Genomic DNA, 13,135 nt, shown 5'->3' on the forward strand with positions numbered 1-13,135 from the left:
GGGTTTGGGGTGGTTTAATGGATTGGTAAATGTGTGTGTGTGAGAGTGTGCGTGAGTGAGTGAGTGTGTGAGAGAGTATGTGTTTGTGTGTCGAGTGGGTTTGGGGTGGTCTAATGCTGGACTGGGTAAATGTGTCTGTTAGAGTGTGCGTGAGAGAGTGTATGAGTGTGTGTCTGTGGGTTGAGTGGGTTTGGGGTGGTCTAATGCTGGACTGGATAAATGTGTGTGTGTGTGTGTCAGAGTGTGTGTGTGTGTGTGTGTGAGAGAGTATGTGTTTGTGTGTCGAGTGGATTTGGGGTGGTCTAATGCTTGACTGGGCAAGTCTGTGTGTGTGTGTGTGTCTGTGTGTGTGTCAAGTGGGCTTGGAGTGGGCTAATGCTGGACTGGGTAAATGTGTGTTTCAGAGTGTGTGTGAGTGAGTGAGTGTGTGAGTGTGTGTGTGTTTGTGTGTCGAGTGGGTTTGGCGTGGTTTAATGGACTGGGTAAATGTGTCTGTTAGAGTGTGCGTGAAAGAGTGTATGAGTGTGTGTCTGTGGGTTGAGTGGGTTTGGGGTGGTCTAATGCTGGACTGGGTAAATGTGTGTGTGTGTGTGTCAGTGTGAGAGAGTATGTGTTTGTGTGTCGAGTGGATTTGGGGTGGTCTAATGCTTGACTGGGCAAGTCTGTGTGTGTGTGTGTGTGTGTGTGTCTGTGTGTGTGTGTGTGTGTCGAGTGGGCTTGGAGTGGGCTAATGCTGGACTGGGTAAATGTGTGTTTCAGAGTGTGTGTGAGTGAGTGAGTGTGTGAGTGTGTGTGTGTTTGTGTGTCGAGTGGGTTTGGCGTGGTTTAACGGACTGGTAAATGTGTGTGTGTGTGTGTGTGAGAGTGTGCATGAGTGATTGAGTGTGTGAGAGAGTATGTGTTTGTGTGTCGAGTGGGTTTGGGGTGGTCTAATGCTGGACTGGGTAAATGATGCTTTTAAGCTGCGTCTTTAACTGAAAGGGGTGAGAGGCTCAGAGTCTTTAGGTGGTATTATGGGATGTAAGTGGTGCAGGTCAGATGAGAAACAGAGGAATTCTTGACCTGTCTGGATTGTAAAGGAGTAAAAGACCCCTCAGAGATGAAGATGCTGACAGGAAACCACAGCCGTGATCCTGCTCATTTAGGAATCTTCATCAAGATACATCACTCTGAGTTGCTATGAATTACTTACTCTACTGTTACTATTTCAGTGGTTATTATGAATTAGTCCGAGGTGTGAAGGAAAGATTAACATGTGACAGAGAAAAAGAGGAGAGATAGAATGAAAATGCAAGAGGGAATCAGGGATGAGAGAGAGATGAATAGGTAGAGAGGGTAATGTATGCTGTGTGTGTGTGTGTGTGTGTGCGGATAAAATCATAGTCTGTAAATGTTTGTCCCTATAGAAATGGTTTACAGTCTTGTTTATTCAGTAAACAAAAGCAGAACACTTTTAAACACTGCTGCTCTTTATTGAGCCTCAGTTGACTTGGCGCTCCATGTCAGCAGCGTTAGAGTCAGAGATCGTTGGCAGCTCAAGCGTTTTCCCTGCAGCACTAATACAGAGCTCAGTTGCTCTGAGGCCGGCCAGTGTGTGAATATCCAGTTTTTATGGCTTAAAATGTGGTTCCACCAATCATATTTCAGGACTAGAACTATGTTTCATACTACAGAACACTATCAGACATGTATATGCAGTAAACACTGAAGCACATTTGAGGAACCGTATGTAGATCCCAGAACGTTCTGCCTGCTGAAGTGCTGCTCTACTTCACGCTGCAGAGCTGGAGGAACCTGCTGTAACGTGAAGCCAACTGTGTCTTAATTCAGGATCTAAATGTTGAGGCTGAACTTGACAGAGTGATGATCCTCCCTCAGATCCAGGCACAGTGAGCAGAACATGTTGTTGAAAGCAGTTTCCATCTGGCAGGAATGCAGTCCTGAAATGAGATGCAGCTACAATAACAGCTATAACACCTCAGGTTGATGGATTTGGGCAGCTGTGATTTAGTTGGTCAGGATCTCTCGCTCTGTTTTGCTGATGAATTTCCTACCGAAACTCTGTTAGAGATCTCAGGGGCCTCCAGCAGCACCGGCGTTGAGCTCATCTCATCTGTTCTCCAAACAACCCTCGCTGCAGCTTTCATAATGGAGCTCTCGGAGAACCAGGCACTGAAACTGCTGTAAAAAGTAAACAAGGAATAATTAATTCATTACAATATTCAGGTCTTTATTATACACTCATATAACTGTGTTATAGAAAATGTTTGAATGTATTGAAAATGAACTGCTGACTTATTATCATTAACTATGATAAATTATTCAGTATCCACTATGAGTTATTCAGTATCTACTATGAATTATTCAGTATCCACTATATATTAATTAGGTTCTACTATAAATTATTTAGTATCTACTATGGATTGTTCAGTATCTATTATGGACTATTCAGGACCCACTATGAATTATTTAGTACCTACTATGAATTATTCAGAATGCACTATGAATTATTCAGGATCCACTACAAATTATTTAGTACCTACTATGAATTATTCAGCTTCTACTATGAATTATGTAGTATCCACTATGTATCAGTATCTTATTATGGATTATTCAGTATCTACTATGGATTATTCAGTATTTTATTATGGATTATTCAGTACCCACTATGAATTGTTCAGTATCCACTATGAATTATTCAGTATCTACTATGAATTATTCAGTATCTACTATGAATTATGTAGTATCCACTATGAATTATTCAGTTTCCACTTTGAAATATTTAGTATCCACTATGGATTATTCAGTATCCACTAAGAATTATGTAATATCTACTATGAATTATTCAGTACCTACTACGAATTACTGGGTATCCACTGTGGATTATTCGGTAACACTTTACAATACGGTTCCCTAATTAATGCTTAAGTAACTTAGCTCTAGGTAATAATAGTAATAAAGAATTACGATCATAGTTCTTGATTAATTACTCTTCACTATAATAAAATGCTATGTTGGTTCAAGTGTAATAAATTAATAACCAGTCTTCAACTATTGTATTAATTACAAGTTTAATCTCCCCTTAACTAATGCTTAAATACTTAACTACTTAAGAATAAGTAATCAAACATTAGCGTAATGGTTTTCCATCAAGTACTCCTCATTTTAATGATCTGTAGTGCTTTGGAAAGTGGATTAATTGAGTAACCAATCATGGACTATTGTGGTAACTACATGTTTAAGGTTTTCTTAAGTAATTATTAAGTAATTATTTCTTTGTAATTATAACTACAAAGAAAGTGATTGTGTTACCATCTCAGTTCAAAATTACTCAACACTATAATAAACCTTTATGCTGAATGTTACATTCCACACTCCATCAAAGTATACACTATTTTACACACACACACACACACACACACACACACACACACACACACACACACACACACACACACACACACACAATTAAATATGTTAAAACATAATTACTATGTGTAAGTACATGAACATTTGAACATTTTCATTTGCATAGAACTTATGTACATATTTGCATAATGGAAATTAAACCTTTTTTAGTAAAGGCACTGCACCTATAAAACCAAATGCACTGCTCTTACCTGACAAATGCTCAAGATCACATGTAGTGTTAGGTTCTGGTTCTCTAATCAAGAAAGCTAGACTTAGAAAGTCCTATGTAGTGCAATGTATAGGCTTACCTATTACCTGTTTCAAATCAGGGTGGTACAAAAGTAACATGATTGAACCTCTTCAGTGGATCACCTTAGTTTGCTGTTATTATACAAAAGCTATGCAGTTTGAATAAAACAAAGTGTGGGCAAAGTGTATTGTAGTAGAGTGTAATGGTTCTTCTCTCAGTCATTGCCACTTGTCCTTTTTAAAGGTTAGGTTTTCCCATGGTTTAAATCAGCAAGGTTCTGATAAGTCACCGATCTTCCTTCCTCAATGCAGGGAAGCAGCCAAACCTGTTTAAGAAATTCGATTAAACACACACTAAACTACAAACTTCTAACATTGAAAACATTGAAAGCTAACATATTTGGCGGCCAGTCTTGGATCATCAGTGTTAACATGTACATTGGTTTCCTACACTGCTCTTACTTGGTCATTAATGAAGCATTAATTACTTCTATATCACTATTACTTATGATTCTTTGTGACCCCACAAGTAAAGTGAAAAGTTAATGATCTTACCTGTACTACTAACTCATTAATAACTACTTAAGAATTAGCAGCTACTGATTGGTGACTTTTTGGGATCAGTGTTAATTACTTACTTTTAAGTACTGAGTAAATAAATATTTTTCCTGTATCTATACAATTAATAACTTGATTGTGAGTTAATAGTATTAATAACTAACACAATACAACATTTCCCCCAAAAAATACTATTATTATTTTATTGTCAATGTAAAAAACAAAACAAAAACAAATCACCTTTACAATTGTATGAACATGAACGGCCACACACAATCTTCAGAACTGAACAGCGTCCTTATAACGTCCTAAGAGACGTAATTCTCGATACTAAGCATATAATTTAAATCTGGATAACATTCTAACATTCAACATTCCCTGTATATTTTTAATAAGTTGTACATTATAAATACATTGTAAACAAAACATGTCAAGGTTCCTAAAAGGAATACCTCTTAAAAGCTTACCTCTTTCACATTACAGAAATACTTAATTAAATTTGGATGTGTCATTTAGATGCACAGTTCCATTGACACAACTCCTGCCAAAAATAATTAAATGAAATAAAGCAATTGTGTTGATGTAACACATTCATGTACAAATAATGTAATCATGTAATTTCCAAAGCACCATTGTTTTAGTGCATTCTTAATAACGTGTATGTATATCTAGCAGTCTGCCATCTTCCTTCATTTGTTCAACTGTGGTTTTGAGCTCTGGTTTCTTTGAAAATACAGCTCTGCACTGTTCTGCAAAATCATACAAGGTGTGTTCTTTTCTTCCTTTGTGGAACACAGCCCATATCTGGAAGTATGATTCAGAGTCCTCCTCCGTTCAATACTGCAATGGTTGCTGTGTCGACGATTGTTTTGCGATTGACACCAACATGTCTAGATGCAACAACTGTAGGCATCTGTCTTCGACATACCCCTAGATACAGCCTTCAGTACACATCTGTATCTAGAAATGGCGTCTTCTGGCTTCACAACTGCAAAACAAACCAAATTTATGGCTTTCTACTCAACACTGAGCTGGCAGTTTGTTAGGTACTCCTACTTTGCACCCACACTCATTTTATCTTAGGTGCACTTTGTACATTTACTTATTGTTGCCGCACATATTATCTGTCCCCCCGAATTCCATTCAATAATAGTAATAATTATTGAATAAATAAATTTAATAAAGCAGACACCACAAGTTATTATTTGGGTATTCAACTACTCTCAACACAGCAGCACCACAGGCATGGTAATAGAATGGTAGTTTTTAAGACTACACCCACTTACACTAGCAGTCACAGCTACCTTGCACAGAAATGTGCACAGTGTGGGGTAACCAGCACTGGGATTAGATGATCTTGCTTTAGCCCTTTATCACTGGTTATTTTCTGACTACAAAGCCCATGTCAGTGTCTCTGCTTTGCTGAGAATGGAACACCACCCAAATAGTATCTTTCAGTGGTGGTCCTGTGAAGTTCTCTTTTCACTCATTGTTGGAATAGAAGGGGGAGGGGGGCAATAAATGCAAAATTAGTTATTGTAATGGTCTAATATTAGTAATTGTAAACATATATGACGGGTGCACTGATAAATTGTCAAATGAATACAGGTATAATTTAGGTGTACCTAACAAACCCAAAAAATGATTTTCAAGTGGTGTTGCCTTTTCTCTTTGCATATTCTTTCATCTTCTCTTGTGGCTTCTTTTTCTTGCTGTTCTTTTTTAGTGGGCAGTCATCATCACTGTCAAAACTTGTGTCAGAATCCTTAGCCATTTTTCCTTTCTTTTCCTTCTTCTTTTTTCCATCACTGCATCATCTTTACTTGCTTTCTTCTGCAATCTTTTTTTGTTCCTTTTCTCCTTCTTTCCCTGGCAAGATGAAGATTCAGGATCTGGACTATCCTCTTCCTCAAAGCTGCAATCCTCATCTTCCCTGCTATCACTACTACTGATATGTGCCTGAGTGTTTCGTCCAGACGCTGCTTTCCTTATTACCAGTGCTATAAGAATAACAAAAGCATTATAACAATAGCCAAAAAAAAAATCACATAACTGCACTTCAGCATTTTCAGAATTCAATTCTGCTGCAGCTATAACAACATGTGAAATGGTAAATGGAAACTAACATTCATTATATTCACTTTGTGTCTGCCTCCTTATGTATTACAGATTGTACTCATAGCACTTTTCAATTAAATACATCATATTTCAATACCAAAAGCAAAGGCAGAGATACAAGTTATCATGTTCAGGGACACCCCTACATTAACCAGGTAGAGTTGGGATAGAACTGGTAACCTGGAGCCATATTACAGAATCATCTATTTATTCATTGTGACAACTTCACTACAGGCTGAATTTAGGACAGTGGCTATTACAGAATAGCAGCTCCTAAACACTAGGGGTGTAACAATTTTCCAAAGCCACAGTTCAGACTTCCATTTTTGAGGCATGGTTCAGTCCATAACTCTTTTTTTTTTTGCTTGTTTTTGGGCGTTATTGGAATGTATTGCAATTCCGTCTTTTTCTATTGCAGTTTGTATTGTGGGCAATTATACTACAGTTTTGGTCTCAGAATCCTTACATCTCTACTAAATACCACCCTAAATTTATGACACCCCCAAAGGTATTTTTTGGGAGGTGGGGGGGCTTTCACAATTATTCTTAACTTCCAATTTATAGCACTTCAGTTTTGACTTCACTTTTTACAGCAATTAAGGTTCCTAACAAAATGCTGTATGATAAGTTAGAAGTTATAAGATAAGATTTACTTCTGTGATGCAAATTTGTGAAAAATCTTGACATATCAGATCAATCTACCTCCTACAACACTGCTGCCCTGTATACATATTTTGAATCATTTTTTAAAAAAAGTATATTTTACTCACCTTTACTCAGGCTTTGTCGAAGAAACTGCTCGTCATCCTCTAATAATGTGACCTTCTCCTCAAGACTTTTCACCTTCACCTTTAGAGCAGCATTTTCTTAATTTGCTCTCCTTAAAGCAGCCTGAAGTGTTGGGGCTGCTCCTTCAAAGACAGAATACAAATTACTTATTGAATGGAGACAAAGGAGCAACTCAAGCAATTCAATGGTTGAGGATCTTCAGATGCTGCTGTGAGAAAGAAAAGACTAAATACCACGAAAGGGCACACTATTTGTAGTAATGTCTCAATACAGCTATGTTATGTTGGCTATTTGCTACAACAAACTGTACTGAGATAATACCCAGTAGCTCATTACACTTCTAAACTCTTAACCATGATTTTAGGTGGACCAAAATAATTCCACAACTTCTGTGACTTGACAATGTAAAAAATTATTCAGTATTTCCACTCATAATATCGCTAACTTACATATTTAACATAATTCTTTAGCTAACTTTAGCTGAATGTAAGAAGGTTGAAGAGAAAGCATGCTAGCTAGATTAGTTAGATTAGTTATCAAATTATCAAAGTGAGTTAAACATATGTAATGTAACTGCATAATTTGAATTATGATAACTTGGTAGTGGTGGTTATAAGTTTTTCCCATTTATTTGCATAACATAGCTAGATAATTAGCTAACTGGATAATGTAGCTAGCATTAACTTATCTAGCTAACTAGTTAAAGCTAGCTAACCTAAGTTACCTGTTACCTAGGTTAACTAAGTTAACTAGGTTAGCTAGTTACTTAAATATTTCATGTTAGCCAGCATAACAACCTATGTTGTCTTCATATTAGTTAGCTACAAGTTTCTTAATGCCACTTACCAAAGTTTTCATCGATGGCTTTTCGTTTCTGATCGTCAATTCTTTTGCTTTTTTGCTCGCCCTCCATGCTACACTCTCCTTTAGACTCCAGGGGGAAACTGCACGGGATAACCGCCACCCATGTAGGCTCGTTTCCAGGCTCAGTCACTTCTAGAAAGAGGGCTGAACTCGGATTAAGAGTGTTATCGAATGTGACCAGAGAGGCCAAGATGGGAGCTACTCCAAACAACCGTACATCTCTAAGCACTCTTATTATGTTTCGGTTTCTCATTTCAAAATATAGCTAAGTATGTTTAGAGCAGGCACTCTTGTGGTGGTGCGATTTTGTCACATGACTCCAACAAGCAGGTTCGTGCCCATTTTTTTTATTGAGCAGAAATTGTGCATTTGGTAAAAAGTTCAGGGAATGGATTTGGCAAGAAAAATGCTTGACCTTTGTGATGGAAGGCCAACGAAAACAAGGGCTGCAAGACTAATAAAATGGCTCCAGGAAAAAAGACTTTTGAAAAGAAGAATGAAGTGCAGACTTTGCAAGCGAAAAATGCAGCGTGACGAAGCAAAGTGGTAAGTTGTAGCAGCATATAATTATATATAATTAACAGCTCGCCTACTTCTGTGGGATGCTTTGTTAACAATAAGGCTGAAACCGATCCTATGTTGTCTGCTTCTCACCCGAATTTTCCATACCACCTTAAGCGGTGAAGCAGTTACAGGACACCCATTACAGGCGCCAGAATGTAACTGCTGCTCCTTTTAAGGTGGAACTGAAAATTCGGGGAAGAAGCAGGTGAACAAAAAGCTTCAGCTTCGTATTTAACCTGGTTTAATATTAATGCTGTTTTAACACTGTTAGCTTAAAAACCTCTAATGTTATTCCCTAAAATAATGAATACATTCAGTAGTGCAACTTTAGTTAAATACATACAAATTGAGCAAAAGTCTAGCTATAAGAGGACGTGCAAATGGTACTTTATTGATGAATGAGAAGATCTGTTTATCTGTGGTGGTGTAACCTGAAAGTTTCAGTGTTCAGTGAACAGTAACTAGGAATGGGATCCATCACTGTATTTTAATATACTCTCTCTGGCATTTCTTTCCCAGGGAGTGTCGGTATAAGACCCACAGAGTCTTATGAGGAAAACGGTCAAGAACTCAGTCAGATCAGGATCCATGTTTGAGAGGAGCAAGATAAGTCTACAAAACTGGATTAAATTTATCTACAGGTATGTCAACAGCAAGCTCTTTGCATTTCAGAGTTCAGTATTTTCAGAATCTTTTTTATAAGCACGGTTCTAAGATTGGATATGCATTTACTTATAGAACAGGTAAAAAACTGGAATCTGGTTGGTCATTATTTGATTGATATATTATTATTTTGTTGAAATATTATGATTATTATTAATTAAATTAAGATTTTTTAAACTATGGCATGCACATCCCAAGAGGTCTTCATCTGAAGTATATCTACATTTCCATGAACCACAACCCATTTACTTATTTGTTAGCTTGACAGCAGTTTGTCACAGTTATTATCATTGTCTTTTATGCTATCAGTGTGCAAATGTAAGCATTCTTGTTGCAGTTTTTAAATATAAGCTTTGTGGTCTAGGACTATGCTTAATCCTTGTCCAGTAAACCGATCCATAAATACCTAGAGGCATGTGAGGTCTTTGCCTACATACACATTATTTTTTACTACTCATGTTAACTAACAACAAAAACATTTACACATTTTGCTTTGATTGTGCTTTTTTTAATAAATGTTTTTAAAGGTCTTTGTCTTGACACATAAGACAAAAATGTTTACAATAAAGTAATTTCTGATATGTTGCTATTTTTATTAAATGCAAAGAACCTCATAGACCTGGCTTGTAACTCACGCACAAGCTCATTCAATCACTGATTGGGTGGCACTCAGTCATTCACTCAGTAAGATTTCTATGTAAGAAGAAACTAGCTAAAAGTGGTGCCTTTCATTAGTTACATTATTTGTTTATAGGTTTGCACAAGGGTTACGGCTGCAGCAAATTGATCTGATACAAGATAGTGTTTCTGGAAGCACACGGACACTATCGAAAATGAGTAAAAACCTGTGAATGGTCTGCAGAAGTGCAGTGAAAAGAAAGAGGAGAAGCACAGGACAGCGACTGGGAGGACAGAGAGAATTTGTGATAATAGATGAAAGTAACTTCTGTCATAAACGTAAGGTATTAACGGGTTAACACTGATTTATATTACAACCCCAATTCCAATGAAGTTGGGACATTGTGTAAAACATAAATAAAACCAGAATACGATGATTTGCAAATCCTTTTCGACCTATATTCAATTGAACACACTACAAAGACAAGATATTTAATGTTCAAATGGATATACTTCATTGTTTTTTGCAAATATTCACTCATTTTGAATTTGATGTCTGCAACATGTTCCAAAGAAGTTGGCACAGGGGCATGTTTACCACTGTGCTACATCAGCTTTCCTTTTAACAGCACTCAATAAGCGTTTGGGAACTGAGGACACTAATTGTTGAAGCTTTGCAGGTGGAATTCTTTTCCATTCTTGCTTGATGTACAACTTCAGTTGCTCAACAGTCCAGGGTCTCCATTGTCGTATTTTGTGCTTCATAATGTGCCACACATTTTCAATGGGAGACAGGTCTGGACTGCAGGCAGGCCAGTCTAGTACCCGCACTCTTTTACTACGAAGCCACGCTGTTGTAACGTGCAGAATGTGGCTTGGCATCGTCTTACTGAAATAAGCAGGGACGTCCCTGAAAAAGACGTTGCTTGGATGGCAGCATATGTTGCTCTAAAACCTGTATGTACCTTTCAGCATTAATGGTGCCTTCACAGATGTGCAAGTTACCCATGCCATGGGCACTAACACTTCCCCATGCTGGCTTTTGAACTTTGCGCTGAGAACAATCCTTTTCCTCTTTGGCACGGAGGACATGACATCCATGATTTCCAAAAACAATTTGAAATGTGGACTCGTCAGACCACAGGACACTTTTCCACTTTGCGTCAGTCCATCTCAGATGAGCTCGAGCCCAGAGAAGCTGGCTGTGTTTCTGGGTGTTGTTGATACATGGCTTTCTCTTTGCATGGCAGAGTTTTAACTTGCACTTGTAGATGGAGCAGTAAACTGTGTTCACTGACAGTGGTTTTCTGAAGCGTTCCTGATACCCCATGTGGTATTATCCGTTACAGAAGGATATTGGTTTTTAATGCAGTGCCGCCTAAGGGATCAAAGGTCACAGGCTTTTAATGTTGGTTTTCTGCCTTGCTGCTTACTTGCAGAGATTTCTCCAGATTCTCTGAATCTCCACACTCCTGCCTTTCCTTCTCTCTCGCTGCCTTGTAACCCGCCTTCCTCCTCTCCTCTTTGATGGTCTTCGACCTACAGTAGTCCACCGGCACCCTGCTGGTCAACTGCCCCTATGAATTATTCAGCATCCACAATGAATTAGTCAGTGTCCACTATGAATTATCTGATATCTATTACAGATTTTTCAGTATCTTATTATGAATGATGTATTATCCACTATGAATTATGTAGTACCCACTATGAATTATTCATTTTCCACTATGAATTATGTAGTATTCACTATGATTTATTCACTGTGAATTATTCAGTATCCACTATGGATTATTCAGTATCCATTATGGATTATTCAGGATCTACTATGGATTTTTCAATATTTTATTATAGATTATTCAGTATCCATTACAGATTATTTAGTATTTATTGTGATTATTCAATATCATATTATGGATTACTCAGTGGCCACTTTGGATTATTCAGTTTCTACTATGGATTATTCAGTATCTACTATAGATTACTCAGTATTTTATTATGGTTTATTCAGTATCTACTATGGATTACTCAGTATTTTATTATGGATTAATCTGTATCGACTATGGATTATTTATTCAGTATCTTATTGTGGATTACTCAGGATCTATTATGGATTAGTCAGTATCTTTTTATGGATTTTTCATTATCTGCTTTGGATTATTCTGTATTTTATTATGGATTATTCATTATTTTATTTGGGATTATTCCATATCTTATTATGGATTATTCAGTATCTTATTATGGATTATTCAGTATCTTTTTATGGATTATTCAGTATCTCCTATGGGTTTTTCAGTATTTTATTATGGATTATTCAGTATTTTATTATGGATTATTCAGTATCTGATTATGGATTATTCAGTATATTTTTATGGATAGTTCTGCATCTATTATTGATTATTCAGTATTTTATTATGGATTATTCAGTATTTTATTATGATTATTCAGTATTTTATTATGGATTATTCAGTATCTTTTCTTGGATTATTCAGTATTTTATTAAGTTTAATTTTGTATCTTTTTATTCATCACTCAGTATCCATTATGGATTACTCAGTATCTACTATGGAGTATTCAGTATCTACTATGGATTATTCAGTATTTTATTATTGATTATTCAGAATCTTTTATGAAATATTGATCAGTATTAACAACACTCAGAGTACAGTGTAAGTGAACTGTATGTGAATGCATCTGTCTCCATGATATCCTTTATTTGCTTCCTTTACCATTGTAAATCTTCCTGTGATGGTAAACGTAACTTCGTGTACTGAATTTATTTTCCTCTAAATCTTTGTTTGTGGAATCAATTTATTACTGTATGACTGAAATATGTTAAGCGGGTCCAAATGCTCCATCGGGCGAATATGGCAACTCTTAGCGTCACGCAGAGTTTGTTTATCTGATTCAAGAGAAACGTTTTCAGAGAGCAGGAATGTTCTGTCTCCACGTCAGGAGGTGCTGGCACTGCGGAGGCACAACAAATCAGACCGAATGCACACATGGGTTCAGTTTCATCAGAGAGAGCTGTGGCGAGCTAACGCTAATGATCCTCCACACTGGAGAGACAACAAAAAAACAAAAAAAAACAGTGCATTGTTAAAACAGTGCAGTGATGGTGCAGTGTTAGTGTGGTGTTAGTGCAGCAGTAGTGTTAGTGTTGTGTTAGTGTGGTATGGGTTTAGTGCAGTGTTATTCCAGTGTGGTCTTAGTTCAGTGTAGTGTCAGTACAGTGTTAGTGCAGTGTAGTGCAGTGCAGTGTGGTGTTAGTGCAGTATGGGTTTAGTGCAGTGTTATTGCAGTG

This window comes from Pygocentrus nattereri, chromosome 7 (genome assembly GCF_015220715.1).
Source record: "Pygocentrus nattereri isolate fPygNat1 chromosome 7, fPygNat1.pri, whole genome shotgun sequence".
Lineage (NCBI taxonomy): Eukaryota > Metazoa > Chordata > Actinopteri > Characiformes > Serrasalmidae > Pygocentrus > Pygocentrus nattereri.